The sequence below is a fragment of the Rattus rattus genome, chromosome X (assembly GCF_011064425.1).
Source record: "Rattus rattus isolate New Zealand chromosome X, Rrattus_CSIRO_v1, whole genome shotgun sequence".
NCBI lineage: Eukaryota > Metazoa > Chordata > Mammalia > Rodentia > Muridae > Rattus > Rattus rattus.
In genome coordinates, this window is record NC_046172.1 from 2895660 (window position 1) to 2922750 (window position 27091).

Genomic DNA, 27091 nt, shown 5'->3' on the forward strand with positions numbered 1-27091 from the left:
GTTGTTAGAATAAGTATGTCACTGGGGATGGACTTTTAGGGTTCAATTCATGACAGGTCCAGGTTCTCTCTACTTGTGGATCAGGATTTACAGAGCTCAGATACTACTCCAGTGCTTGTCTGAGTGCTACCTTGCTACTTGCCATGATGATAATGGACTAAACCTCTGAAACTGTAGGCAAGCCCCCAATTAAATGCTTTGTTTTATAGAGTTGCTATAGTCATGGTATCTCTTCATAGCAATAGAACAGTAACTAAGACAGAAGTCGGTACCAGGAACTTCTATGACAGGAATGGTCATGCTGTTTGTTGGAGGAGAATTTGACGTAAGACACTAGCAGAAACTCACAGAACCTAACTAAGAAGAAACTAAGGGATTTTTGTTGTTGTTTGTGTTTTTAGGTGTGAGAAAATTTAAGCCTGGCCTCTATAAACACCAGTCATGCATATGGTTCACACATATGTGGCAGGAAAAAACACTCATACACTAAAATAAAATTTAAAAGTGCAATCAAAATAGTAATAAATAGCATAGTATAATATAAGAAAATGTTCAGAAATTGAATTGACCTTAATATAATATATATGGGACAATAAATATGATGGTTATTCTGGGTGTCAACTTGACCATACCTGGAATTAACTAAAACTCAAAAATGAAGGGTATACCTGTGAAGTATTTTTGCTTAATTTGAAATAGAAAGATCCACTTCTAATATAGATCATTAAGGTAGGAGGATATAACTTTAATCCAGATTTGAACTGGGAAAACATGCTGTTAATCTGGATCTTGAGTTAAGAAGACACACATTTTATCCAGATTATTTGAGCTAATCTGGGCCCTATCTTCTGCTGGAAGCCTATATAAGGACATGAAAGAAGGAAGCTTTTGTTCTTTGTCTGCTTGCTCTTACCTCACTAACAAGTCCATTCCTTTGCTGGTATTCAGAATTTCAGCATATGCTGAAGACCATACCATCTGAGACATCCAGCCTCATGGACTAAGCAACTATCAGATTCTCGAACCTTCTATTCACAGCTAGCCATTTTTGGATTATCTGGACCGCAGCCTGTAAGTCATTCTTATAAATCCCCTTTCTATGTGTATATATTTGTGTATGTATGGAGGAAGCAATTTATTCTATAAGTTGTTACTCTAGCAAACCTTGACTAATACAATATGTGACACTAGTGATATTCAATGAAGAGAATTGTTAAATACAGAATAATTTTCATTATCAAGAAGAGCAGTTAGAAATGGAGTAATTACATGAAAATGTACAGAAGGAATTTAAATGTCCAATTAATAGGAAAAAGAATTGCATGGAAGAAGTAAAATAGGTCTAGCCTCAGTATGAGGTGGGTCCTGAGAAAGGGAGATATGGGAGCAGTGATGATTCAATAATGACTCGAAGTCAGTAGTGGGTACAGGCTGTCAGTTCAAGTGCTCTCTCTTTTTTCTGAGGATTCTCATCATTCTTCCTTCTTCTCCTTTTTTCCTTCTTTCTTCCCAATCGTTTGCCTTCTCCCTTTTCATTCTCTTCCTTCTTCCTTTTCATTCTTTTGCCTTCTCCTGACCAGACAGCCCAAACCCAGTTTTTTATTTACTAAAGCTACATTGTCAAGGCTTTGATCATTGTTAATATTTTTTTTAGAAATCTTCAATTTTACGAATCCAAGATCATTAGTCCCAATCCCTGCTTCCTTAAAACAAAAACTAAACACAAAGCAATACTACATCTCCTTATAGTTTTTACACAGCCTGTTCTTCATCGGTAGCTAGAACAACTCTTATGGTTTCCTGGTACAGCAGATAGCAGTCTTTAGTAAAGATCTGCATGTAAGAACAGAAAGGTGACAGGCTACTAAGGTTAAAATCACTTCTTGTAAAGTTTTAAAATTTATGCATGTAAAGCAAATGGCTCTCTCTAATATCTTTCTAGGCATTGTCATCTTCAATCCTTCAAGTAGCTAGGGAAACAAAATATTAATTTTTATATGCTTGTATATCATACTTTAATTCTTTAATCTTTGTATCCTCATACTAGCACTTTCCTTCTAATTCTGTTTGTTTCTAGATCATATACAAGCCTTCCTCCTATAAGATGAACCCAACTATCATTTACTTGTACTTTATAGATTCCTTCTTTTCCTATCCACGCCTTGTCTTCCTGAGACCACTTTAATTCTTCATTGTTGATGTATCCAAATTCAACCTGGTTAATTAATGAACTTGTCATTGGACTGGAGGGTACATGTATCTCCTCATAATTCTAAATTCAAGGAGAAGTCTGGCAATGAAATATGTCTACAAAGAACCGTGTAGGCTTTCATAGCCTCTGTGGTTATGTTTTCTAGATCCTTTCCCATGGCATTAAAGGCCAAGTGTAAGGCCTGTGTTTCATCCTCCGCAGTCTCACAATCACCTACATTTCTCACTCCTGAGAACCACATCTATTTCATTTATTAGCCCTGAGTAATTGGGGAAGTGTATTCTCCAGAAAGAAATATCGAAAGTAAAATAGAAAAGACAGCAGATCAGCTTCAGGGCAACAGAAACCATCAGCACACAAAGGGATCAATGACTTGGTGATGTTCCAGGGACAGGAAATGTGTCACACCTCCCCTTATGCACCCATGCTGAACCTGGAAACAACTAGACATAATTCTTCAGCTCTTAGAAGAATAAAAGGAGTAAAAGAAAATCAACCAGTGTTGGGGAAGAGTTGATAAAATGAGATATTTATACTTTCCTGCTAGAAATATTTTACATACATGTATACGTCTATAACATATGTTTGTGAGAGATAACATTTTGATAGTCACTAAGCAATATCTATTTTAAAATAATAAAAGGTTTTATCACTATTTGCAGATGATATGATAGTATATTTAAGTGATCCCACAAGTTCCACCAGAGAACTACTAAACCTGATAAACACCTTCAGCAAAGTGGCTGGGTATAAAATTAACTCAAATAAATCAGTAGCCTTCCTCTACACAAAAGAGAAACAAGCTGAGAAAGAAATTAGGGAAACAGCACCCTTCATAATAGTCCCAAATACTATAAAATACCTTCGGTGTGACTTTAACCAAGCAAGTGAAAGATCTGTATGATAAGAACTTCAAGCCTCGGAAGAAAGAAATTGAAGATCTCAGAAGATGGAAAGATCTCCCATGCTCATGGATTGGCAGGATTAATATAGGAAAAATGGCCATTTTACCAAAAGCGATCTGCAGATTCAATGCAATCCCCATCAAAATACCAATCCAATTTTTCAGAGAGTTAGACAGAACAATTTGCAAATTCATCTGGAATAACAAAAAACCCAGGATAGCTAAAACTATCCTCAACAATAAAAGGACTTCTGGGGGAATCACTATCCCTGAACTCAAGCAATATTACAGAGCAATAGTGATAAAAACTGCATGGTATTGGTACAGAAACAGACAGATAGACCAGTAGAATAGAATTGAAGACCCAGAAATGAACCCACATACCTATGGTCACTTGATTTTTGACAAAGGAGCCAAAACCATCCAATGGAAAAAAGATAGCATTTTCAGCAAATGTTGCTGGTTCAACTGGAGGTCAGCATGTAGAAGAATGCAGATCGATCCATGCTTATCACCCTGTACAAAACTTAAGTCCAAGTGCATCAAGGACCTCCACATCAAACCAGATACACTCAAACTAATAGAAGAAAAAGTGGGGAAGCAACTCGAACACATGGGCACTGGAGAAAATTTCCTGAACAAAACACCAATGGCTTATGCTCTAAGATCAAGAATCGACAAATGGCATCTTGTAAAATTACAAAGCTTCTGTAAGGCAAAGGACACTGTTGTTAGGACAAAATGGCAACCAACAGACTGGGAAAAGATCTTTACCAATCCTACAACTGATAGAGGGCTTATATCCAAAATAAACAAAGAACTCACGAAGTTAGACCGCAGGGAGACAAATAACCCTATTAAAAATGAGGTTCAGAGCTAAACAAAGAATTCACAGCTGAGGAATGCCAAGTGGCTGAGAAGCACCTAAAGAATTGTCCAACATCTGTGATGCTTGCAGGGACCCTCATAAGATTTGAAGTCTTGGAGAGGTAACGGCACACATCGAAGATGATATGGCTCCTATACTCTATATGAAACTGCAGATATAATATAGATTATTGTTTCATGAATTTAAAACCACTAGTTTCAGCCTAAAACCTTCTGGACTGGCAGCCATTGGGGATCAGAGAAGTTTACCATCTTACCACCAACAGCACAGGTGGTTGAAGTGCTCAAGATTTAGGTTATTATGAAGATGACAATGTTCATTTGGTTAGGCATAAAGTTATGCACAAACCATTAACTGTTTCTAATGAAGTCCAAATTGTCCTAGAATAGATTATGTTCATATAGTACATAAAATGAGTATCAGAGAGCAGTTAGTGAAAACTTATCAAACAATGTTACATACCACATTCAAGGTTTTGCATTGATAGTTTGTAGTTATTGTCACCAAAATCAACTGGAACAAGATATTCAACCCAAGATTGGCAAAGAAATACAAAATGCTTAAAGGCTGACTATAGGAATTTTAAATGTGCAAGGAAAAGGGATTCAATATGCTGTGTTCATATGATAAGCAAAAGAAATATTTTGCTAGTTTAACAAAGTTAACAGATTTCTAGCCTTGAATTCTATAACATTGTGTTGACTTTTTTGCATATATGTTTCTGCCTTGTAATTTTCTGTTATTTCTATTTGTAAACCTTTAAAAACTTCTGTTATATTTAATATCAGAGACATCTATCCTGAAGTCATTTTACTGTTTAGAAAATGTTCCCAACACTGAAATCCTTTTCTAATTTTTAACAAACTTTATTTTTGTTCTATGTGTATGAGTGTTTTGCCTGTATGTACCACATGTATGCCAGAAGAGGCCACTGAGGCCAGAAGAAGGTGTCATATCACCTTGAACTTGAGTTACGTGTACTGTGAGCCTCCATGTAGGTACTGGAAACTGAGCCCAGGTCCTCTACAAGAGCAGCAAGTGCTCTTAACTGCTGAGCCTTTTCTTCAGCCCTAACCTGTTCTAAAGTATTACAGATAGCTCTTCAGTCCTTTACTCCCACCACCCTACCTATGTTTCAAAACACTTCAATAGTTTTTACTGATTCACCAACTGTTGTGACACTCTAGCTAAGTAGAATTCATGTTTCACTTCCTTTTCACTGTTTTGATCATTTATAGCATCTCATAACTAATTTCTAACTAGTTTAGGGGTATTGGTTCCATTTTGGGAGGAAACAAAGTTTTCTGGAAATTTCAAGATAGCTAGCTTCCTGGGGAACTTATTTTTAAATCCAAATCTTGAACCACATTCCCTCCCTGCCCATGAATATTTTCATCTTTTTATTTTTTCATTGTCCTTTCCATGTCTAGTATCATTGTAGTTATAGACATCTGCATTTTTGGAAGAGGTTTGACAAATTATGTTTCTGTTTAATGTTAAAGAAGTGCCGATGTATAAAACTTGAAAACGCAGATGTTGAAGAAGTAATAGGAATCTGGGTTTTAATAAAAGTAATAATAATAACAGTGATGATGATGATGATGATGATGATGATGATGATGATGATGATGATGATAATAATAATAATAATAATAATAATAATAATAATAATAATCTTTAATTTTTTTACAGTCCAGTCGTTATCCACCTCCTGGTCTATCTTCTGACTGTTCTTTATCCCATACCTCCTCCCCCATCTCCAAGAGGATGTCCCACCTCCCACTCCTACCCCAGCAGACCTCCTCACTCCCTCCAGCTTCCAAGGTTAAGTGCATCTTTTCTCACTGAGGCCAGGCCACACAGTCCTTTGCTTTTTATGTGTCAGGATGGAGGTGGTGGTGGTGCTCTCATCAGCTGGTGTATGCTGCCTGTGGGAGACCCCTGTGGTTGAATTAGGGAAAAGCTGGAAGAAGCTGAGGAGGAGGGCGACCCCATCAGAAGACTAGCAGTCTCAACTAACCTGAACCCCTGAGATTTCTCAGTGGAATCTGTTTAATATTTTCTAGCCCAATTGTTTTCTAAGCAGATGAGTCAAAAAAAAAAAAAACCCACAAAACTAAAAATAACCCAATGTGAAAGAATTACAACTTCTTTTTTTATTGGTTATTTTTTATTTACATTTCAAATGTTATTCCCTTTCCTGGTTTCCCAGCCATATAGTGCCCTATCCCATGCCCCTCCCCTTCTCCTTTGAGGGTATTCCACCTCCCCATTCCCCTGCACTTGGGGGTCCAACCTTGGCAGGACCAAGGCTTCTTCCATTGGTGCCCAACAAGACCCAACAGCTACATATGCAGCTGGAGCCATGGGTCAGTCCATGTGTAGTCTTTGGGTATTGTTTTAGTCCCTGGGAGCTCTGTTTGGTTGGTACTGTTGTTTTTATGGGTTTGCAAGTCCCTTCAGCTCCTTCAATCCTTTCTCAAACTCCTCCAACAGGGGTCCTGTTCTCAGTTCAATGATTTGCTGCTTGCATTCACATCTGTATTTGTCATGCTCTGGCAGAGCCTCTCAGGAGACAGCTATATCAGGCTCCTGTCAGCATGCACTTCTTGGCTTCATCAATATTATCTAGTTTTGGTGGCTGTATATAAATGGGCTGTATACCCAGGTGGGGTAGGCTGACAAAAAATTAGGGAAATGACACCCTTCACAGTAGTCACAAATAACATAACATACCTCATTGAGACTCTAACCAAGCAAGTGAAAGATCTGTATGACAAGAACTTCTAGTCTCTAAAGAAAGAAATTGAAGATCTCAGAAGTTGGAAAGACCTCCCATGCTCATGGATTGGCAGGATTAATAGAGTAAAAATGGCCATTTTGCCTAAAGTAGTCTATAGATTCAATGCAATCCCCATCAGAATTCCAACTCAGGTCTTCAGAGAGTTAGAAAGAGTAATTTGCAAATTCATCTGGAATAACAAAAAACCCAGGATAGTGAAAACTATACTCAACAATAAAAGAACTTCTGGGAGAATCATCATCCCTGATCTCCAGCAGTATTACAGAGTTATAGTGATAAAAAACTATATAGTATTGCTACAGAGATGGGCAGGTAGATCCGTGGAATAGAACTGAAGACCCAGAAAGGAACCCACACACCTATGGTCACTTGATCTTTGACAAAGGAGCTAAAACCATCCAATGGAAGAAAGATAGCATTTTCAACAAATGGTGCTGATTCAACTGGAGGTCAGCATGTAGAAGAATGCAGATCGATCCATGCTTATCACCCTGTACAAAGCTTAAGTCCAAGTGGATCAAGGACCTCCACATCAAACCAGATACACTCAAACTAATAGAAGAAAAAGTGGGTATGAATCTTAAACACATGGGCACTGGGGAAAATTTCCTGAACAAAACACCAATGGCTTATGCTCTAAGATCAAGAATCAACAAATGGGACCTCATAAAACTGTGAAGGTTCTGTAAGGATTACAACTTCCAAGTGGCATCTTTCTGTTATTTAAGACATGGTAGAGCTTTCTTCTACTTCGTATATAAAACTCTTTCCACATTACTCTCCTTTATCAGCCGTGCCAGCTAAGAACTCATATGTAACTGCTCCAGCAACCTTTTCAGATATATTGGTAGTCATGTGTGTGATCTCAGAACACAGACATGATATTACAGTTAGTAATGGTGGATTCATTTCATATACATTGTTTACAGTTCTATTACCAACTCCTAGGTGATAGATAGTCCTGTTTAAAGAAAAGTAGTGTCTTGCCTACCTGTTTCCTGAAAACCTATTAAAGCAGAAAGGTGTTTTGCTTCAGCTTTGTTTTTGCCTTGTAGTCCAGTCAAACAAAGAGTTTACTTACAAATAAAATGTATAAGCATTTAAGAAAACAAATTGGAATAATATATATTTAAAAAATTCTTAAGCATGAAAAGGGATTGCAAATGGAGAAAGTAGAAGGTGCATCCTGATCTAGAGAGAGGCAAATACACAGAGATACAGCTGAGTGCTAAGACTAAAGGTATGTGCCACCAGACCCAGGAACAAGAAGGGTTCTTTATCACAATCTAATATTTCTTCAAATTTAAAGTAAGGTAATAGCCATTGGATCTCTGAACTGATGCAGGCACTTCACTGCTCCTTTTATCCAACTGCTGGAGACTGGGTGTGGAGTAATTTAAAAGTGCCCTCAGAAGCCCATATCTATTCCAGAGTTTTACCTACAAGAACCTAATCAGACTCCCAAGGTGAATATTTAAAAAATTACATCTAGTTTCTAGCAAAAGGAAATGGTAGCTTAAAGTTACCATTTTGAAATACATCTAGAACTTCTGCAACAAAGTTCATCCCTTCAAGGAAGGCAATATTTTTATAGACTCTTGCCTACCTGTGAGTAGGACACCCAGCCCTCTCCAGTCCATTCTAATCTTTCTGTTTAGCCAAATGGTAGGGGAAAAAATAAATACTTTGCAATGCTGAGGCAAGAGAATTATCATGAGTTTGAGGCCAGCCTAGGTTATATACTAGTGTAGCCAGGGATATATAACAAGATGGTGTCTTTAATAAAAGGCTAAGAAACACTTCTTGTTTCAGCTAGAGAATCAGATTCAGTATAAGGAATTTGATCATAAAAAATATAGAATATATTTTTTCTGTCACTTAGTATACCACAGTAAAATAATAGTGTAATAGCAGAGTAATAAGCCCAAAGATGCTAGGAGAGGGAAGAAAAGAACATAAGTCTGAAGTCTAAAGCATGTATAAGTTATAGTAAACATTAAAGTTAATGAACTCCTAGGCTAATAATTCTCACTGAAGTCCCGTGTTAGGATTAGACACTTTCGTGGATAGGTAGAAGCGACTTCCCCAAATCAGGTATTTTGGTTTTTTCCTTGCATCTGCATAGGTTTCTTTTTTATTTTTAATTGAACATATTTTTATTTACAATTCTTTTTTTCCTTTTTTTATTTACATTTTTATTGGATTATTTTTTATTTACATTTCAAATGTTATTCCCTTTCCTGGTTTCCTGTCCATAAGCCCCCTATCCACTCCTCCTCTTCCTCCTTCTATAAGGGTGTTCCCCCTCCCCAATGACTCCCCTTTCTACCTCCCTCTCCCTTGGAGGTTCTAGCCTTGGCAGGACCAAGGGTTTCTCTTCTCACTGGTGCCCAACAAAGCCATCCTCTGCTACATACGCAGTTGGAGGCATAGGTCTGTCCATGTATACTCTTTGGGTAGTGGTTTAGTCCCTGGGAGCTCTAGTTGGTTGTTGTTGTTGTTGTTCTTATGGGGTTGCGAGCCCCTTAACCTCCTTCAATCCTTTCTCAACTCCTCCAATGTGGACCCCGTTCTCAGTTCAATGGTTGGCTCTTAGCATTTGCCTCTGTATTTGACATGCTCTGGCTGAGCCTCTCAGGAGACAGCTATATCAGACTCCTGTCAGCATGCACTTCTTGGCTTCATCAATATTGTCTGGGTTTGGTTGAATCCCAGGTGGGACAGGCTCTGAATGGCCATTCCTTCAGGCTCTGTTCCAAATTTTGTCTCCATATCTCCTCCTATGAATATTTTTCCCCCTTTTAAGAAGTACTGAAGCATCTGCACTTTGGTCATTCTTCTTGAACTTCATGTGATCTGTGGATTGTATCTTGGGTAATTTAATATTCCATTGTGTAGATGTACCACATTTTCTGTATCCATTCCTCTGTTGAAGGGCATCTGGGATCTTTCCAGCTTCTGGTTATTATAAACAAGGCTGCTATGAACATAGTGTAGCATGTTTCTTTTTTTTATATGTTGGGGCATCTTTTGGGTATATGCCCAAAGAGATATAGCTGGGTCTTCAGGTAGTTCAATGTCCAATTTTCTGAGGAACCTCCAGACTGATTTCCAGAGTGGTTGTACCAGCTTGCAATCCCACCAAAAATGGAGGAGTGTTCCTCTTTCTCCACATCCTCACCAGCATCTGGTCTAGCCAGAGTTTTTGATCTTAGCCATTCTGACTGGTGTGAGGTGAGATCTCAGGATCGTTTTGATTTGCATTTCCCTGATGACTAAGGATGTTGAACATTTCTTTAGGTGTTTCTCAGCCATTCCATATTCCTCAGCTGAGAATTCTTTGTTTAGCTTTGTACCCCATTTTTATACTTAATCTTAGCCAAAAGGCTGAGAAGCGATGTACCCCATTTTTATTAGGGTTATTTGGCTCTCTGGAGTCTAACTTCTTGAGTTCTTTGTATATTTTGGATATTAGCCCTCTAGTAGATGTATGAATGGTAAAGATCCTCCAATCTCTTGGTTGCCATTTTGTCCTAATGACAGTATCTTTTGCCTTATAGAAGATTTGCAATTTATGAGGTCCCATTTGTTGATTCTTAATCTTAGAGCATAAGCCATTGGTGTTTTGTTCAGGAAAATTTCCCCAGTGCCCATGTGTTCAAGGCTTTTCCCCAGTTTTTCTTCTATTAGTTTGAGTGTATCTGGTTTGATGTTGATATCCTTGATTCACTTAGACTTAAGCTTTGTACAGGGTGATAAGCATGGATCGATCTGCATTCTTCTACATGCTGACCTCCAGTTGAACCAGCACCATTTGCTGAAAATTCTCTTTTTTCCATTGGATGGTTTTAGCTCCTTTGTCAAAGATCAAGTGACCATAGGTGTTTGAATTCATTTCTGGGTCTTCAATTCTATTCCACTGGTCTATCTGTCTGTCTCTGTTACCAATATATACAGTTTTTATCACTATTGCTCTGTAATACTGCTTGAGGTTAGGGATAGTGATTCTCTAGAAGTTCTTTTATAGTTGAGGATAGTTTTCACAGTCCTGTTTTTCTTTTTATTCCAAATGAATTTGCAATTTACTCTTTCTAACTCAATGAAGAATTGAGCTGGAATTTTGATGGGGATTGCATTGAATCTATAGATTGCTTTAGGCAAAATGGCCATTTTTACTCTATTTTTACTCTGCCAATTCCTGAGCATGGGAGCTTTTTCCAACTTCTGAGATCTTCAATTTCTTTCTTTAGAGACTAGAGTTCTTGTCATACAGATCTTTCACTTGCTTGGTTAGAGTCTCACTGAGGTATTTTATGTCATTTGTGACTATTGTGAAGGGTCATTTCCCTAATTTCTTTCTCAGCCTTGTTATCATTTGAGTAGAGGAAGGCTACTGATTTGTTTGAGTTAATATTATACCCAGCCACTTTGTTTAAGTTGTTTATCAGGCTTAGTAGTTCTCTGGTGGAACTTTTGAGGTCACTTAAGTATATTATCATATCATTTGCAAATTGTGATATTTTGTCTTCTTCCTTTCCAAGTTCTATCCATTGACCTCCTTTTGTTGTCTGATTGCTCTTGCTAGGAATTTGAATACCGTATTGAGTAAGTAGGGAGAGAGTGGTCAGCCTTGTCTAGTCCCTGATTTCACTGGGGTTGCTTCTAGTTTCTCTCCATTGAGTTTGAGGCTGGCTACTGGTTTGCTGTACATGGCTTTTTACTATGTTTAGATATGCACCTGTTCTTTCTATTCCTATCTATTCCTGTTCTTTCCAGGACTTTTATCATGAAGGGGTGTTGAATTTTGTCAAATGCTTTCTTAACATCTAATAAGATGATCATGTGTTTTTTTCCTTTGAGTTTGTTTACATAGTGGTTTATGTTGATGGATTTCTGTTTACTGAACCATCCCATCATTCCTGGTATGAAGCCTCCTTGATTATGATGATTGTTTTGATGTGTTCTTGGATTCGGTGTGTGAGAATTTTATTGAGTATTTTTGCCTCAATATTCATAAGGGAAATTATTCTGAAGTTCTCTTTCTTTGTTGGGTCTTTGTGTGGTTTCAGTATAGGTGTAATTGTGGCTTCATAGAAGGAATTGAATAGTGCTCCTTCTGTTAATATTTAGAGGAGTAGTTTGGACAGTATTGGTATGAGGTCTTCTATGAAGGTCTGATAGAATTCTGCACTAAACCTATCTGGTCCTGGGTTCTTTTTCGTTGGGATACTTTTAATGAGTGCTTCTATTTCTTTAGGAGTTATGGGGCTGTTTACATGGTTTACCTGATCCCTGTTTAACTTTTGTATTGGTATTTGTCTAGGAAATTTTCCATATCCTCCACTGTCTTGAATAGCAGCTATGTAGTACGTTTTGAAAATGAGTAAAGAGATTCCTTTCTGTATAAAACCATTTTAACTCTTATAAACATTTAACTCTTCATTTGCTTTTCTGTATACATTCCACAACTTTGCCTTCTACTTATAAAATATTTTGATGGGATTATCATTTTAGGAATAATTTGCATCTTTTGTTTGTTTTTTGAGACAGGTTCCCTCTTTTTTTTCCTTCTTCTTTTTTTTTTTTTTTATTAACTTGAGTATTTCTTATTTACATTTGAATGTTTACCTTTCCTGGTTTCCGGGCCAACATCCCTCCCTCTCCCCTTCTCTGTGGGTGTTCCCCCCCCATCCTCCCCCCCATTACCGCCTTTGCCCCCAACAATCACTTCACTGGGGTTCAGTCATATGGGACCCAGGGCTTCCCCTTCCACTGGTGCTCTTACTAGGATATTCATTGCTACCTATGAGGTCAGAGTCCAGGGGTCAGTTCATGCATAGTCTTTGGGTAGTGGCTTAGTCCCCAGAAGCTCTGGTTGCTTGGCATTGTTGTTCATATGGGGTCTTGAGCCCCTTCAAACTCTTCCAGTCCTTTCTCTGATTCCTTCAACGGGGGTCCTGTTCTCAGGTCAGTGGTTTGCTGCTGGCATTCGCCTCTGTATTTGCTGTATTCTGGCTGTGTCTCTCACATCCAGTTTTACATCCAGTTCCTGTCGGCCTGCACTTCTTTGCTTCATCCATCTTGTCTAATTGGGTGGCTGTATATGTATGGGCCACATGTGGGGCAGGCTCTGAATGGGTGTTCCTTCTGTGTCTGTTTTAATCTTTGCCTCTCTATTCCCTGCCAAGGGTATCCTTGTTCTCCTGTTAAAGAAGGAGTGAAGCATTCACATTTTGATTATCTGTCTTGAGTTTCATGTGTTCTGTGCATCTAGGGTAATTCAAGCATTTGGGCTAATAGCCACTTATCAATGAGTGCATACCATGTGCGTTTTTCTGTGATTGGGTTACCTCACTCAGGATGATATTTTCCAGTTTCCTCCATTTACCTATGAATTTCATAAAGTCATTGTTTTTGATAGCTGAGTAATATTCCATTGTGTAGATGTACCACATTTTCTGTATCCATTCCTCTGTTGAAGGGCTTCTGGGTTCTTTCCAGCTTCTGGCTATTATAAATAAGGCTGCTATGAACATTGTGGAGCACGTGTCTTTGTTATATGTTGGGGCATCTTTTGGGTATATGCCCAAGAGAGGTATAGCTAGGTCCTCAGGTAGTTCAATGTCCAATTTTCTGAAGAACCTCCAGACTGATTTTCAGAATGGTTGTACCAGTCTGCAATCCCACCAACAATGGAGGAGTGTTCCTCTTTCTCCACATCCTCGCCAACATTTGCTGTCACCTGAGTTTTTGATCTTAGCCATTCTCACTGGTGTGAGGTGAAATCTCAGGGTTGTTTTGATTTTCATTTCCCTTATGACTAAGGATATTGAACATTTCTTTAGGTGTTTCTCAGCCATTCGGCATTCCTCAGCTGTGAATTCTTTGTTTAGCTTTGAACCCCATTTTTTAATAGGGTTATTTGTCTCCCTGTGGTCTAACTTCTTGAATTCTTTGTATATTTTGGATATAAGCCCTCTATCTGTTGTAGGATTGGTAAAGATCTTTTCCCAATCTGTTGGTTGCCATTTTGTTCTAACCACAGTGTCTTTTGCCTTACAGAAGCTTTGCAGTTTTGTGAGATCCCATTTGTCGATTCTTGATCTTAGAGCATAAGCCGTTGGTGTTTTGTTCAGGAAATTTTTTCCAGTGCCCATGTGTTCCAGATGCTTCCCCACTTTTTCTTCTATTAGTTTGAGTGTATCTGGTTTGATGTAGAGGTCCTTGATCCACTTGGACTTAATCTTTGTACAGGGTGATAAGCATGGATCGATCTGCATTCTTCTACATGCTGACCTCCAGTTGAACCAGCAACATTTGCTGAAAATGCTATCTTTTTTTCCATTGGATGGTTTTGGCTCCTTTGACAAAAATCAAGTGACCATAGGTGTGTGGGTTCATTTCTGGGTCTTCAATTCTATTCTACTGGTCTATCTGTCTGTTTCTGTACCAATACCATGCAGTTTTTATCACTATTGCTCTGTAATACCTTGAGTTCAGGATAGTGATTCCCCAAAGTCCTTTTATTGTTGAGGATAGTTTTAGCTATCCTGGGTTTTTGTTATTCAGATGAATTTGCAAATTGTTCTGTCTAACTCTTTGAAGGATTGGATTGGTATTTTGATGGGGATTGCATTGAATTTGTAGATCGCTTTTGGTAAAATGGCCATTTTTCCTATATTAATCCTGCCAATCCATGAGCATGGGAGATCTTTCCATCTTCTGAGGTCTTCTTCAATTTCTTTCTTCAGAGGCTTGAAGTTCTTATTGTACAGATCTTTTACTTGCTTGGTTAAAGTCACACCGAGGTACTTTATATTATTTGGGACTATTATGAAGGGTGTTGTTTCCCTAATTTCTTTCTCGGCTTGTTTCTCTTTCGTGTAGAGGAAGGCTACTGATTTATTTGAGTTAATTTTATACCCAGCCACTTTGCTGAAGGTGTTTATCAGCTTTAGTAGTTCTCTGGTGGAACTTTTGGGATCACTTAAATATACTATCATATCATCTGCAAATAGTGATATTTTGACTTCTTCTTTTCTGATCTGTATCCCCTTTTTCTCCTTTTGTTGTCTGATTGCTCTGGCTAGAACTTCAAGAACTATATTGAATAAGTAGGGAGAGAGTGGGCAGCCTTGTCTTCTAGTCCCTGATTTTAGTGGGATTGCTTCAAGTTTCTCTCCATTTAGTTTAATGTTAGTTACTGGTTTGCTGTATATGGCTTTTACTGTTTAGGTATGGACCTTGAATTCCTATTCTTTCCAGGACTTTTATCATGAATTGGTGTTGAATTTTGTCAAATGCTTTCTCAGCATAAAGTGAAATGATCGTGTGGTTTTTATCTTTCAGTTTGTTTATATAGTGGTTTAAGTTGATGGTTTTCCATATATTAAACCATCCCGGCATACCTGGGATGAAGCATTCTTGTTCATGGTGGATGGTTGTTTTGATGTGTTCTTGGATTCGGTTTGCAAGACTTTAATTGAGTATTTTTATGTCAATATTCATAAGGGACATTGGTCTGAAGTTCTCTTTCTTTGTTGGGTCTTTGTGTGGTTTAGGTATAAGAGTAATTGTGGCTTCATAGAAGGAATTTGGTAGTGCTCCATCTGTTTCTATTTTGTGGAGTAGTTTGGATAGTATTGGTGTGAAGTCTTCTATGAAGGTCTGATAGAATTCTGCACTAAACCCATCTGGACCTGGGCTCTTTTTGGTTGCGAGACCTTTAATGAGTACTTCTACTTCGTTAGGAGTTATGGGGTTGTTTAACTGGTTTATCTGTTCCTGATTTAACTTCGGTACCTGGTATCTGTCTAGGAAATTGTCCATTTCCCGCAGATTTTCAAGTTTTGTTGAATATAGGCTTTTGCAGTAAGATCTGATGAGTTTTTGAATTTCCTCTGATTCTGTAGTTATTTCTCCCTTTTCATTTCTGATTTTGTTAATTTGGACACACTCTCCGTGTCCTCTCGTTAGTCTGGCTAGGGGTTTATCTATCTTGTTGATTTTCTCAAAGAACCAACTTTTGGTTCTGTTGATTCTTTCTATGGTCCTTTTTGTTTCTACTTGGTTGATTTCAGCTCTGAGTTTGATTATTTCCTGCCTTCTACTCCTCCTGGGTGTATTTGCTTCTTTTTGTTCTAAAGCTTTTAGGTGTGCTGTCAATCTGCTGACATATGCCCTCTCCTGTTTCTTTCTGCAGGCACTCAGAGCTATGAGTTTTCCTCTTAGCACAGCTTTCATTGTGTCCCATAAGTTTGGTTATTTTGTGTTGTTGTAAAAATATAATAATAAAAATGGTATTGGTGTCTTTTACCTGCTAGTTCTGTACTGCAGTGCCCAGATATCTGCTAGATTATCTTGGTGAAAACACAGCCCAGCCGCACACTTTCCTACACTCAAACCCTCACATAAAAGAACACACAATATAATAATCTTAGATCCAATTGTTAAGATATAATTGCCCACTTAAACATACAAAGCCCGGTACCATCCATCCCTTAGAACATTAATAACAACCTGTACATACACAGAGCAAAATCTTAACATCACCTGCCATGGCTTCTGCCCTTTCTCTGTCTCCCCTCTCCTCCTCTCTCCCCTAGTCTCCTCCTCTTCCTTCAAACTTCTCTCCTGCCCATCCTTCCTTCTCCTCTAATGACAGGCCTCCTTCTGTCCTGTACCTGCCTCACCTGTGACATCATCCTACAATTTTGTACCTTCATTTTCATTAAATTCTAAGAAGTCTTTGATTTCTTTCTTTATTTCTTCCTTGACCAGGTTATCATTCAGTAGAGCATTCTTCAACTTCATGTGTATGTGTGCATTCTTTCTTTGTTGTTGTGGAAGACCAGCCTTAGCCCGTGATGGTCTGATAGAACGTGTGGAATTATTTCTATCTTTCTGTATAGAAAGGCCTCTAGTGAGGCCTGTTCTGTGACCAAGTATATGGTCAGTTTTGGAGAAAGTATCATAAGGTGGTGAGAAGAATGTATATTCTTTTGTTTTAGGATAGAATGTTCTATAAATATCTGTTAAGTCCATTTGGTTCATAATTTCTGTTAGTCTGCCTATGTCTCTGTTCAATTTCTGTTTCCATGATATGTCCATTGATGAGAGTGGGGTACTATAATCTCCTACCATTATTGTGTGAGGTACAACGTGTGCTTTTCGCTTTATTAATGTTTCTTTTACGTATGTAGGTGCTCTTGTATTTGGAGCATATATATTTAGGATTGAGCATTCATCTTGGTGGATGTTTCCTTTGATGAATATGAAGTGTCCTTCCTTTTCTTTTTTGATGACTTTTGGTTGAAAATCCATTTTATTCGGTATTAGAATGAGTACTCCACCTTGCTTCTTCAGACCATTTGCTTGGAAGGTTGTTTTCCAGCCTTTTAGTCTGAGGTAGTATCTGTCTTTGTCTCTGAGATGTGTTTCCTGTAGGCAGCAAAATGCTGTGTCCTCATTGCGTATCCAGTTTATTAATCTATGTCTTTTTATAGGGGAATTGAGTCCATTGCTGTTGACAGATATTAAGGAATAATGATTGTTGCTTCCTGTTATTTTTGTATCTGGAAGTCAGATATTGTTTGTGTGCTTCTCTTCTCTTTGTTTTGTTGCAAAAAGATTAGTTTCTTGCTCTTTCTAGGGTGTAGCTTGCCTCCTTGTGTTGTGCTTTTCCATTTATTATCCTTTGTAGGCCTGGATTTGTAGAAAGATCTTGTGTAAATTTGGTTTTGTCATAGAATATCTTGGTTTCTCCATCTATATTAATTGAGAGTTTTGATGGGTACAGTAACCTTGTCTCGAATTTGTGTTCTCTTAGGGTCTGTATGACATCTGTCCAGGATCTTCTGGCTTTCATAGTCTCTGGTGAGAAGTCTGGTGTGATTCTGATAGGTCTGCCTTTATATGTTACTTGACCTTTTTCCCTTACTGCTTTTAATATTCTTTCTTTATTTTGTGCATTTGGTGTTTTGACTATTATGTGGTGGGAGGTGTTTCTTTTCTGGTCCAATCTTTTTGGAGTTCTGTAGGCTTCTTGTATGCCTATGGGTATCTCTTTTTTTAGGTTAGGGAAGTTTTCTTCTATGATTTTGCTGAAGATATTTACTGGTCCTTTGAGTTGGGAGTCTTCACTGTCTATATTATCCTTAGGTTCGATCTTCTCATGAGTCCTGGATTTCCTGTATGTTTTGTGCCAGTAGCTTTTTCAGTTTTACATTATCTTCGAGAGTTGTGTCCTATGTTTTCTATGGAATCTTCTGAGATTCTCTCTTCTATCTCGTGTATTCTGTTGGTGATACTCGCATCTGTGACTTCTGATCTCTTCCCTAGGTTTTCTATCTCCAGGGTTGTCTCCCTTTGTGCTTTCTTTCCTATTACTCTTTCCATTTTTAACTCCTGGATGTTTTTGTTCATTTCCTTCTCCTGTGTTCTTGTTTTTTTTTTTTTTCCCCAATAGTTCTTTAAGGGATTTTTGTGTTTCCTCTTTAAGGGCTTCTAGTTGTTTACTTGTGTTGTCCTGTATTTCCTTAAGGGAGTTATTTATGACCTTCTTCAAGTCCTCCATTGTTATGATAAAATGTGATTTTAAATCTAGATCTTACTTTTCTGGTGTGTTTGGATATTCAGTGCTTGCTTTGGTGGGAGAATTGGGCTCTGATGGTGCCATGTAGTCTTGGTTAATGTTGCTTACTTTCCTGTGCTTGCCTCTTGCTATCAGATTGTCTCTGGTGTTACCTTGTTCTGCTGTTTCTGACAGTGGCTTGACCGTCCTATTGGCCTGTGTGTCAGGAGTGCTCTAGACCTGTTTTCCTATTTTCTTTCGGTCAGTTATGGGAACAGAGTGTTCTGCTCTCAGGTGTGGTTGTTCCTGTCAGCTCACTTTCAGCTGTCTCTGTGGGCCGGAACCAGAAGGGCCTGCCCCTATTTCTCCTAAGTCCCTGTGGGCAAGGGGCCCAGATGGTGCTAGGCATTTTCCTCTAGAATCAGAAATGTGGGCAGAGAGTAGTCTCCTCTGGTTTCCCAGGAGTTTCTGCCCCTCTGAAGGTCTAGCTCTCCCTCCCATGGGATTTGGGTGCAGGGAGCTGTTTGACTGGTTCAGTCTGGATCCGTGCACAGTCTGGACTGCTGGCCCTGTTATACTTTTAACCACTGAGTCTTTTATCCAGCTCTGATTTCTCTTCTTAAAAACTCATTTACTTGTATCGATATCCCTGAGAGGTCTGCTCTTTTCTGAAGGCAATGAAGGGACAGTGCATTTAAGGGAAAGGGTCGGTGGGGAAAATTAGATGTTGTGATCTGGATGTAGTAAATGAGAAAAGAGTAAAAAGAAAAGAGAACCCAACTCATTATACTAAAAAATAGGATGAGATCGAATTTCTCCCTTTCAAAATGTTTCTACAGCTACTAAAAAACCCTCAATTTTATAAAATAGTTCATAAAAATATTCTGGATTGTGTAAGAAGGGGAACAAGGACAAAGTAGACATGGATAGTCCAAATTCACTTTCTTTTTGGAGTTCAGTGGAGTCTGAAATCTCATGCTTTCCAATCTCTCCATTTTCTCCAGGCAAATCTGCTTTAGTTGGTTGGTTAGCTACCTCAGCCTGTTTACTCTTTGCTCCCCTCTTCCCTTGTTTTTGGTCTGATGCTTTATCCTTTCTTGTGGTCTCTTTTGACTTCATTAGTGTTTGCTAGGTGTGTTTTTTTTCCTGACAACCTTGTCTACACTTGTTTTTCTTGCTTAGAGCTGACTTTACTTTTGGGCCTCAGATTAAGAATTGGGAAGCCACGTGGTGCTGAAGTTGATCATAGAGCTGTGCTGCCTGGCCTCTTTGTTCTTCTGTGCCCCATAGTTTTTTAAATATAAACATTTAGTAATGTAAATTTTTCTCTCACTGTTGCTTAACCATCATTATACAGATTTTAATATGCTATATTTTCATTTATTGCTTTTTAAATTTCCTTTAAGAATTTACCATAGATTCTATGAAAATATTTCAAGTTTCAAGTACTAGGAAATTTTTTTATCTTTCTGTTATTGATTTCAAGTTTGGCATTATAATCAGAAAATATGAAATGATCTAATTTTCATAATGTCTTACAATCCCAGGTATTGTCTGTCTTGTAAAATGTTCAGTGGGCTTTTGAAAAGAACATATATCCCAATGATGCACCCTCCAGCTCTGGCATAAAGGAGGGTGAGATAGGAGGGTTATCAGTTCAAGGCTAGTTTCAGCTATTAGAATTTGAGGCAAGCATGGGCTAATCTGTGAAGGTCTGTCTCAGAAAAACTAACAAACAAAATTAGTGCTTTGCTAGAGTAGCTGAATATTTATAAACCCATTTTCTGTTAGTACTGTAAACCTTTTTACAAATTCTACCTTAAATACATGTTTTAAACTTGTCGAAACCTCCCATGTTTTCTGTTCTACTGGGTCACCTTTTCTTAATCTTTTATGAAACAAAGAGCATTTCTTAAAGCTTATTTTGTTTGTGTTTCTTTTTTTTTTCTGTTTCTGATGATTCTGTGTATATTTCTTCAGTATATTCAGATCATATTTGGAAATAAAAAAGAATATTTGGAGAAGTCACCAATGTTATTTCTCATGTTGTTCTATAAATGATCTACCATTTCTGTCTACCTTTTTTTTTTCCTTTCTTTTTCTCTTTTTTTCGGAGCTGGGGACCGAACCCAGGGCCTTGCGGTTGCTAGGCAAGCGCCCTACCACTGAGCCAAATCCCCAACCCCTCTGTCTACCTTTTAGAAGTTCTTTGTCCTTGCTGTGTTGTGTCACCATCATTCCCCACCCTATCTTGGTCTCTTTTTGAACTCAGTTATTTCTGTTGACTATTTTCTTTTTTTCAGATTTATTTTTATTTTATGTGTGGATGTTTTGCTTGCATATATCTCTGTATACCACATGTACGCAGTGCCTGAGGAGGCCAGAAGAGGAAATAGATTCCATGAAACTGGTGTTAGAGTCACTTGTTAGCTACCCTGTGAATACTGGGAACTAAAGTTGGGTCCTCTTGAAGTGTTTTTACCTTCTCCATCTCTGTCTCTTTTCCTCTCTTTTTGTCATCCCCTTTCTTTCTGTTTTGGTTTTTCTCTGTGTATGTAGCTCTGGCTGTCCTGGAACTTGCTATGTAGATAAGGCCACAGATCTCCCTGCCTCTGCTTCTTTAGTTCTAGGATTAAAGGCATTCGCCACCACACCTAGCTGTGAACATGAACTTTGAAGTCAGGTAGACTGGGTCTAACTTGTAATCACTAATATTCTCTTTCTGCAGACATAAAATGAAAACACAAAAATTATTAATATATAGGTGAAAGTTTTTGTGCAAATTATACAACATGTCTAGGTGCTTTCGTATAATACATGGGTCCTTATATAGGGCAATTATTTCTTATCTGGAATGGTTGAAATCAGAAATGTTTTGAATTTTGTGTTTTTTTTTTTCAGATTTGGACCACTTTCATTTACCTGAAGAGGTAGGTATCTTAGGGGTGGGATCTAAATCTATAATCGAATTTCTTATACATTTCATCCCTACATTACATCTTAACTTGAAGGTAATTTATACAGTATTTTTGGCAATCTTATATTGATGGTGATTCTTTTTTTATTTAAAGATTTATTTATTTTATTCATATAAGTACACTGTAGCTGTTACACCAGGAGAGGGCATCAGATCTCATTACAGATGGTTGTGAGCCACCATGTGGTTGCTGGGAATTGAACTCAGGACCTCTGGAAGAACAGTAAGTACTCTTAACCACTGAACTATCTCTCCAGCCCTTGACAGTGATTCTTAGCACTCACATGTAAAATTTTGCATCTCTGTATCATGTCAGTGTTCAAAAAGTTTTCAATTTTATTGAATTTGGGACATTAAGATTTGAATATCTGCTGTTATGTCATCTATTTTCATTGTCCCAGTTTCAGGCTAAGTCTTGAATAAATATCATCTCATTTTAATTTTCACAACCACTTCAGATGGCTTTGACTCATTTAAAAGTGAAACGGAAGAAATGTTTTTGTACTGACACCTAAATATTGGCAGAGCTAGAATTTAAACTTCTATTAATCTTAGTTCGAATCTCACATACTTCCTCATATTTCCCTTTGATTAATAAGCAGAATCAATGTTTCTATGACTGTCTACTATACTGTACTGTTCAGTAGGTTAAACTATACTTTGGCACTACCATAAAATGTTTAGTTGCAAATTCGTATTATTTTGACAATGTCTTTTTGGGTATCTTAGAATATCTTCTGATCCTCGAAGAGCCTGTTAAGTCTGCAGACTTCAACAGAATCAGAGAATCTCGACAGAACAGAATTACCAACAAGAGAGCCCAGGGATAGCATTAACATGTTGGTTACTAAAGATCTAACTCAGCCATGGAGACATGCCAAGGCCTATGAGGTGAGGGGAAAAGAAGGGTGACCCAGGGGGTAGGAATTTTTTATTCTGAACTTCTGAGCTTTATAGAAAAACATACTTTGCTGTGCATGTTTTTCAACCCTGATATGGTTTTCACAACTATTTGAAGTTACAGTCCTAGCTGTAGTAGGCTCTACATGAAGGTATATCCAAATCTTTTAACAGAACACTTTATTATTTTAAATGTATGGGTATTTCACCTGTGTACCATAGGCACACAGTGCCCACAGAGACCAGAAGAGGGCATCAGATCTCCTGAGACTGGAGTTACTGCTTGTGAGCTGCCATGTGGATGCTGGAAATCACACCCATGTCCTTTGGAAGTTAGGCAGATTTTCTTAATCATTTCTCTAACCCCTACCCCATCCCTTTAATTTTGCTTTTAAATTTTGAAATAGGGTCTTGCTAAGTTACTGGGACTGGCCTTGGACTAGTAACCAATTTGCGTCAGCCTTCTGGGACTATAGGTATATGCCAGCATGTCTACCATTTTTCTATTTCTTTAGTTTTCCTTCCAATTAATTGAAAAGTACATTATCTTCTAAATCTTCTATGTACATCATTAATGCTATTGCAATTTTTGTTTAAATAACTAAAATTTTAGAACATCCCCATAAGTACACCACTATTTCTGTTTTGCAGTTTCAGTGATACAGTATCATCACTCGGAGAGTATTAGTAATAGTTTAATTTTTTTTTAGAAAGGGCCTTACTGTACTGCTTTGGAACTCACTCTGTGGACTAGGCTGGCCTGGAACTCACAAAAATCTGCCTGCCTCTGCCTCACGAGTGCTAGGATTAAAGGTGTAGGTTAACCTGCCTGGCTAATAGTTTTTTTTTTTTTTTTTTTCGGGGCTGGGGACCGAACCCAGGACCTTGCGCTTCCTAGGCAAGCGCTCTACCACTGAGCCAAATCCCCAACCCCTAATAGTTTAATTTTAAATTTAATGTTTTAGTAATATTATAGACAAAAAGTTCCAAAAGTTTGAAAAGTACAAACCTACATAGTCAAAATTCTCCTGTCCATCTTTCTCCTATATGTTCAGCTTTCAGATTCCTAGTTTCTTCTGGTTTTGTTTTTTAGAGGCTCACTAGATAGTCTAGGCTAGCTTCAAATTTACTAATATAGTATAAGTTGGCATTGAATCCATAATAATTTTATCTCAGGCTTCTGAATGCTGGAATTATGAGTATATGCCACTACATTTGGCATATGAAAATACTTGTTTATGTTTCCTCATATACAAGTACATGCCTTCTTAAGTATTATATATGGTTAGGTGAGTAGGTTATAAGCTAAATATGTTTTTAAAACAGATTTTCTTATGAATATACATATTTCTATAGCAGAAATAAGTGTACAGCTGAGTGATTTATATCTTTAGGAAGAGTCCACAGTTCACTTTCCTGAAATGCCCTACTCTCAAAGTTTACTACATTGATCTTTGTGGTATTATAAGAAATGATTCACAGTTTACAGAGTGGGAGATGATATAATCACAGGAGACTTATACCCTGATTATATAATGAACAACTAAACAGTAAGAAAAAGTAGACTGAGCACTAGACAGGGGCCTTAAATGAAGATAGTAACAAAGAAAGTTTTTCAAATGTCTAATAGTTGCCTTAGGCAGTGCTCAGTCTCAGTTGCCAAGAAAAGTGTAGATTTAAACCACATTATAATACCAACATCCCATCCTGAACGGCGTATGCCAAGAAGCCTGACAAGTACCATGACAAATGGTAGGATGTGAAGCATCATGGGTATAATGCTGCAAATTGGAGCAGGTTGGAAAACATTTTAGCCTCACTCACTCATCAAGTGAATGTAGACTATATAAGGAAACAATTCTGTTTGACTAATGTGCCTAGGATGCATGCATGCATCAGTGAACACTGCAGTATTACTTGTTATGTGAAAATGATGATAATGTCTGTCAATGATGGAGCATAATATCGAGTAACAGAGGACAGGTCTAAAGAATGAATCGTGCTTGTTTTAGTTTTTATAAACAAAACCATACTGAACAGTGGCAAAACTGGAAAGCAAAGTGAGGAAACCCTCCCTGAGATAGGATGAAAGTTTCCATGAGTATTGATGAGAGGTGCAAGGAGACACTGAAGGCTTATAGGCAAGGAGCTGGTAATGTTCTGTTTCTAGTTTTGGTGGGAATTAGATGAAATATTTCCCTCGAATAATTAGCTAAGTTGAATTTTTACATTTTATTTTTGCATGAATTTTCTGTTTCATGATAGTAGTCTGTTGAAAAGGGAAAAATATTACCTCTAATTTTATGGAATAGAGTTGCTCATGTATTTATTATAAATGGCAGCTATAGATTTTTTTAAATGCATTGCTATAAAACTTCCCATCTGCGATTGTAGCTGTATGGTAAAGCATACTTGGTATGCTTGTTAGTCTTATGTCAACTAGACAGAAGATATAGTTATCAGAAAGGAAGGAACCTCAACTGAGAAAATGCTTCCATAAGTTATAGCTATGAGGTATTTTCAGTTTTTTAAAAATTATTTTTATTTTTAAAATGTATTTATTCTTTTCCCATATATTATACCCTAACCATAGTTTCTCTTCCTTTTATTCCTCCCAGTCCCTACCCCCACCTCCCCTCTTCCCTAAATCCACTCCTCCTCTGTTTTCCTTCAGAAAGGAAAGCCTCCTAGGGATATCAATTGAGCATGGCATTACAAATTAGAGTAAGATGAGCCATATATCCTCATATCAAGGCTGAAAGAGGCAACCCAGTAGGTGAGACAGGACCCCAAAAGCAGGCAAAAGAGAGTGAGGGATTTTTTAAAATTAGTGATAGATGAAGGAGGGCTCAGCCCCATTGTGGGTTGTCCCATTCCTGGGTTGGGCAAGCCATGGGGAGCAAGCCAGAAAGCAACACCCATCTGTGGTCTCTGCATCAGCTCCTGTCTCCAGGTTCCTGCTTGTTTGAGTTACTGCTCTGACTTTCTTCAATGATGAACAGTGATGTGGAAGTGTAAGCCAAATGAAATCTTTCCTCCAACCTTGTCTTTTGGTCACTGTGTTTTGTCATAGCAATAGAAACCCTACCTAAAGATACTTGGTATGTGTAAGGACCTGGATTTAATATTTAATCCAAAGCTTCAAGCAAGCAAGCAAGCAAGCAAGCAAGCAAGCAAGCAAGCAAGCAAGCAAGCAAGCAAGCAAGCAAGCCAAACCAAAAGAAAAAAAAAAAAACAAATCAAAACAAAAACCCTATAGCTTTTAACATGTTTTTCTTCAGCAATTAATATTGGTGATAGATGTTAGTAAATGACTTCCTTAATTCCTTTTAAATTCTGAATTGTATCAATTATGTGGCTATATTTAAGTAGAGAAATGAATCATGAATTAATAGGAATTTAAGGGATTCTCAGTTTTTTGCAATTTCATACAACACAGAGGGAAATGCCTTTTACACACATCAGTTAGCACAAGGAAGAGAGGAAGAGTTTGTTTAAGGAGATGCGCCTTTCTCTGTTTCTCTGTGTGTCACTGTCTCTCTGTGGAAAAAATCTCCATAATAGGCAAAGCTTCCTTAGAATTTGTGTTCTTGCCTCTGGCTCTGAAGTGCTAAAGTTTTAGGTGTGTACTACCATGGCTGGCTCTATGTATTTATTTGTGTTACTAGAGACAGAAGCTAGTTTTGTGCATGCTAGACAAGTACTGTACTAATGAGTAAAATTCCCAGTCTTACTTTTTTTTTTGAGACAGGGTCTGAAAGACCATTTAGCCTAGGTGGACCTTGAAGTCATTATAGCCCAGTCTGGCCTTGAACTTGGCATCATTCTGCTTCAGCCTCCCAGGTAGGAGGATTACAGGCTTACACCCTTAGGCCCAGGTACATGTTTCTTTTGTTTTTTTTAAACCTATCATGTATGAGTATTTTGCTTGTATATATGTATATCTACCATATGTTTACTTGGTACCTGCAGAAGACAGATGAAGGTGTGAGTTATCATACAGGTGCTAGGAACTGAACCTTGGTCTTCTGGATGACAAAAATATTTTGTTAACCACAGAAGCATCTTTCAAGCACGATGCCTAGCTTTGAATATTTCTATAAATAGAATGGCCAGGAAAATGATACTTATATATTCACTATTATTGATAGGCAAAAATTACCTACAGTGTGGGTTTTATCCATTGTGTATCTGTTTTTACAGTACCCAAAAAAATATAATATTTTGTTGTTCTATTTGTTTACTCTTGAAATACAGTCTTAACTACATAACCCTGGGCTCACTTAGAACTCACTAGGCTGACCTCAACATTGTCTTCCTCTTGCTATCTGGTTGCTTGGATTATAGACCTGGCTCACCATATCTGGTTCATGTGGTTCCCCCCACCCTCAGGTTTTTGGGCCAATCTAATTGTTTATATAACAGTACAGGCTTGTTTTGTTATTCTAATTCGCCATCACACCAGTCTTTTTTCTGGTGTTTATTTTTTTCTTTATTGAATATTTTTTTATTTATTTACATTTCAAATATTATCCCCTTATCTGGTCTCCCTTTCCATTAACCCCCTATGCCATCCCCCCCTCCCTTCTATGAGGGTGTTCCCCCACCCATACAACTACTGCTTCCCACCTCCCTGTCCTGACATTCCCCTACACTGGGGCATTGAGCCTTGGCAGAACCAAAGACTTCTCCTCCCATTGATGCTCAACAATGCCATCCTCTGCTACATATGCAGCTGGAGCCATGGGTCTATTCATGTGTACTCTTTGGATGGTGGTTTAGTCCCTGGGAGCTCTGGTTGGTTGATATTGTTGTTCTTATGGGGTTGCAAGCC

At 37.9% G+C, this 27091-nt stretch overlaps 1 long non-coding RNA gene across 1 annotated transcript; it reads left to right on the forward strand.

The window, feature by feature from the left end:
- Positions 1 to 640: 640 nt before the first annotated feature.
- On the forward strand, positions 641 to 22776 carry LOC116889402. Its single transcript, XR_004386380.1, has 3 exons — positions 641 to 1071; positions 21282 to 21310; positions 22087 to 22776. It is a non-coding gene; the product is annotated as an uncharacterized LOC116889402 (long non-coding RNA).
- The last annotated feature ends 4315 nt before the right edge of the window (positions 22777 to 27091 follow it).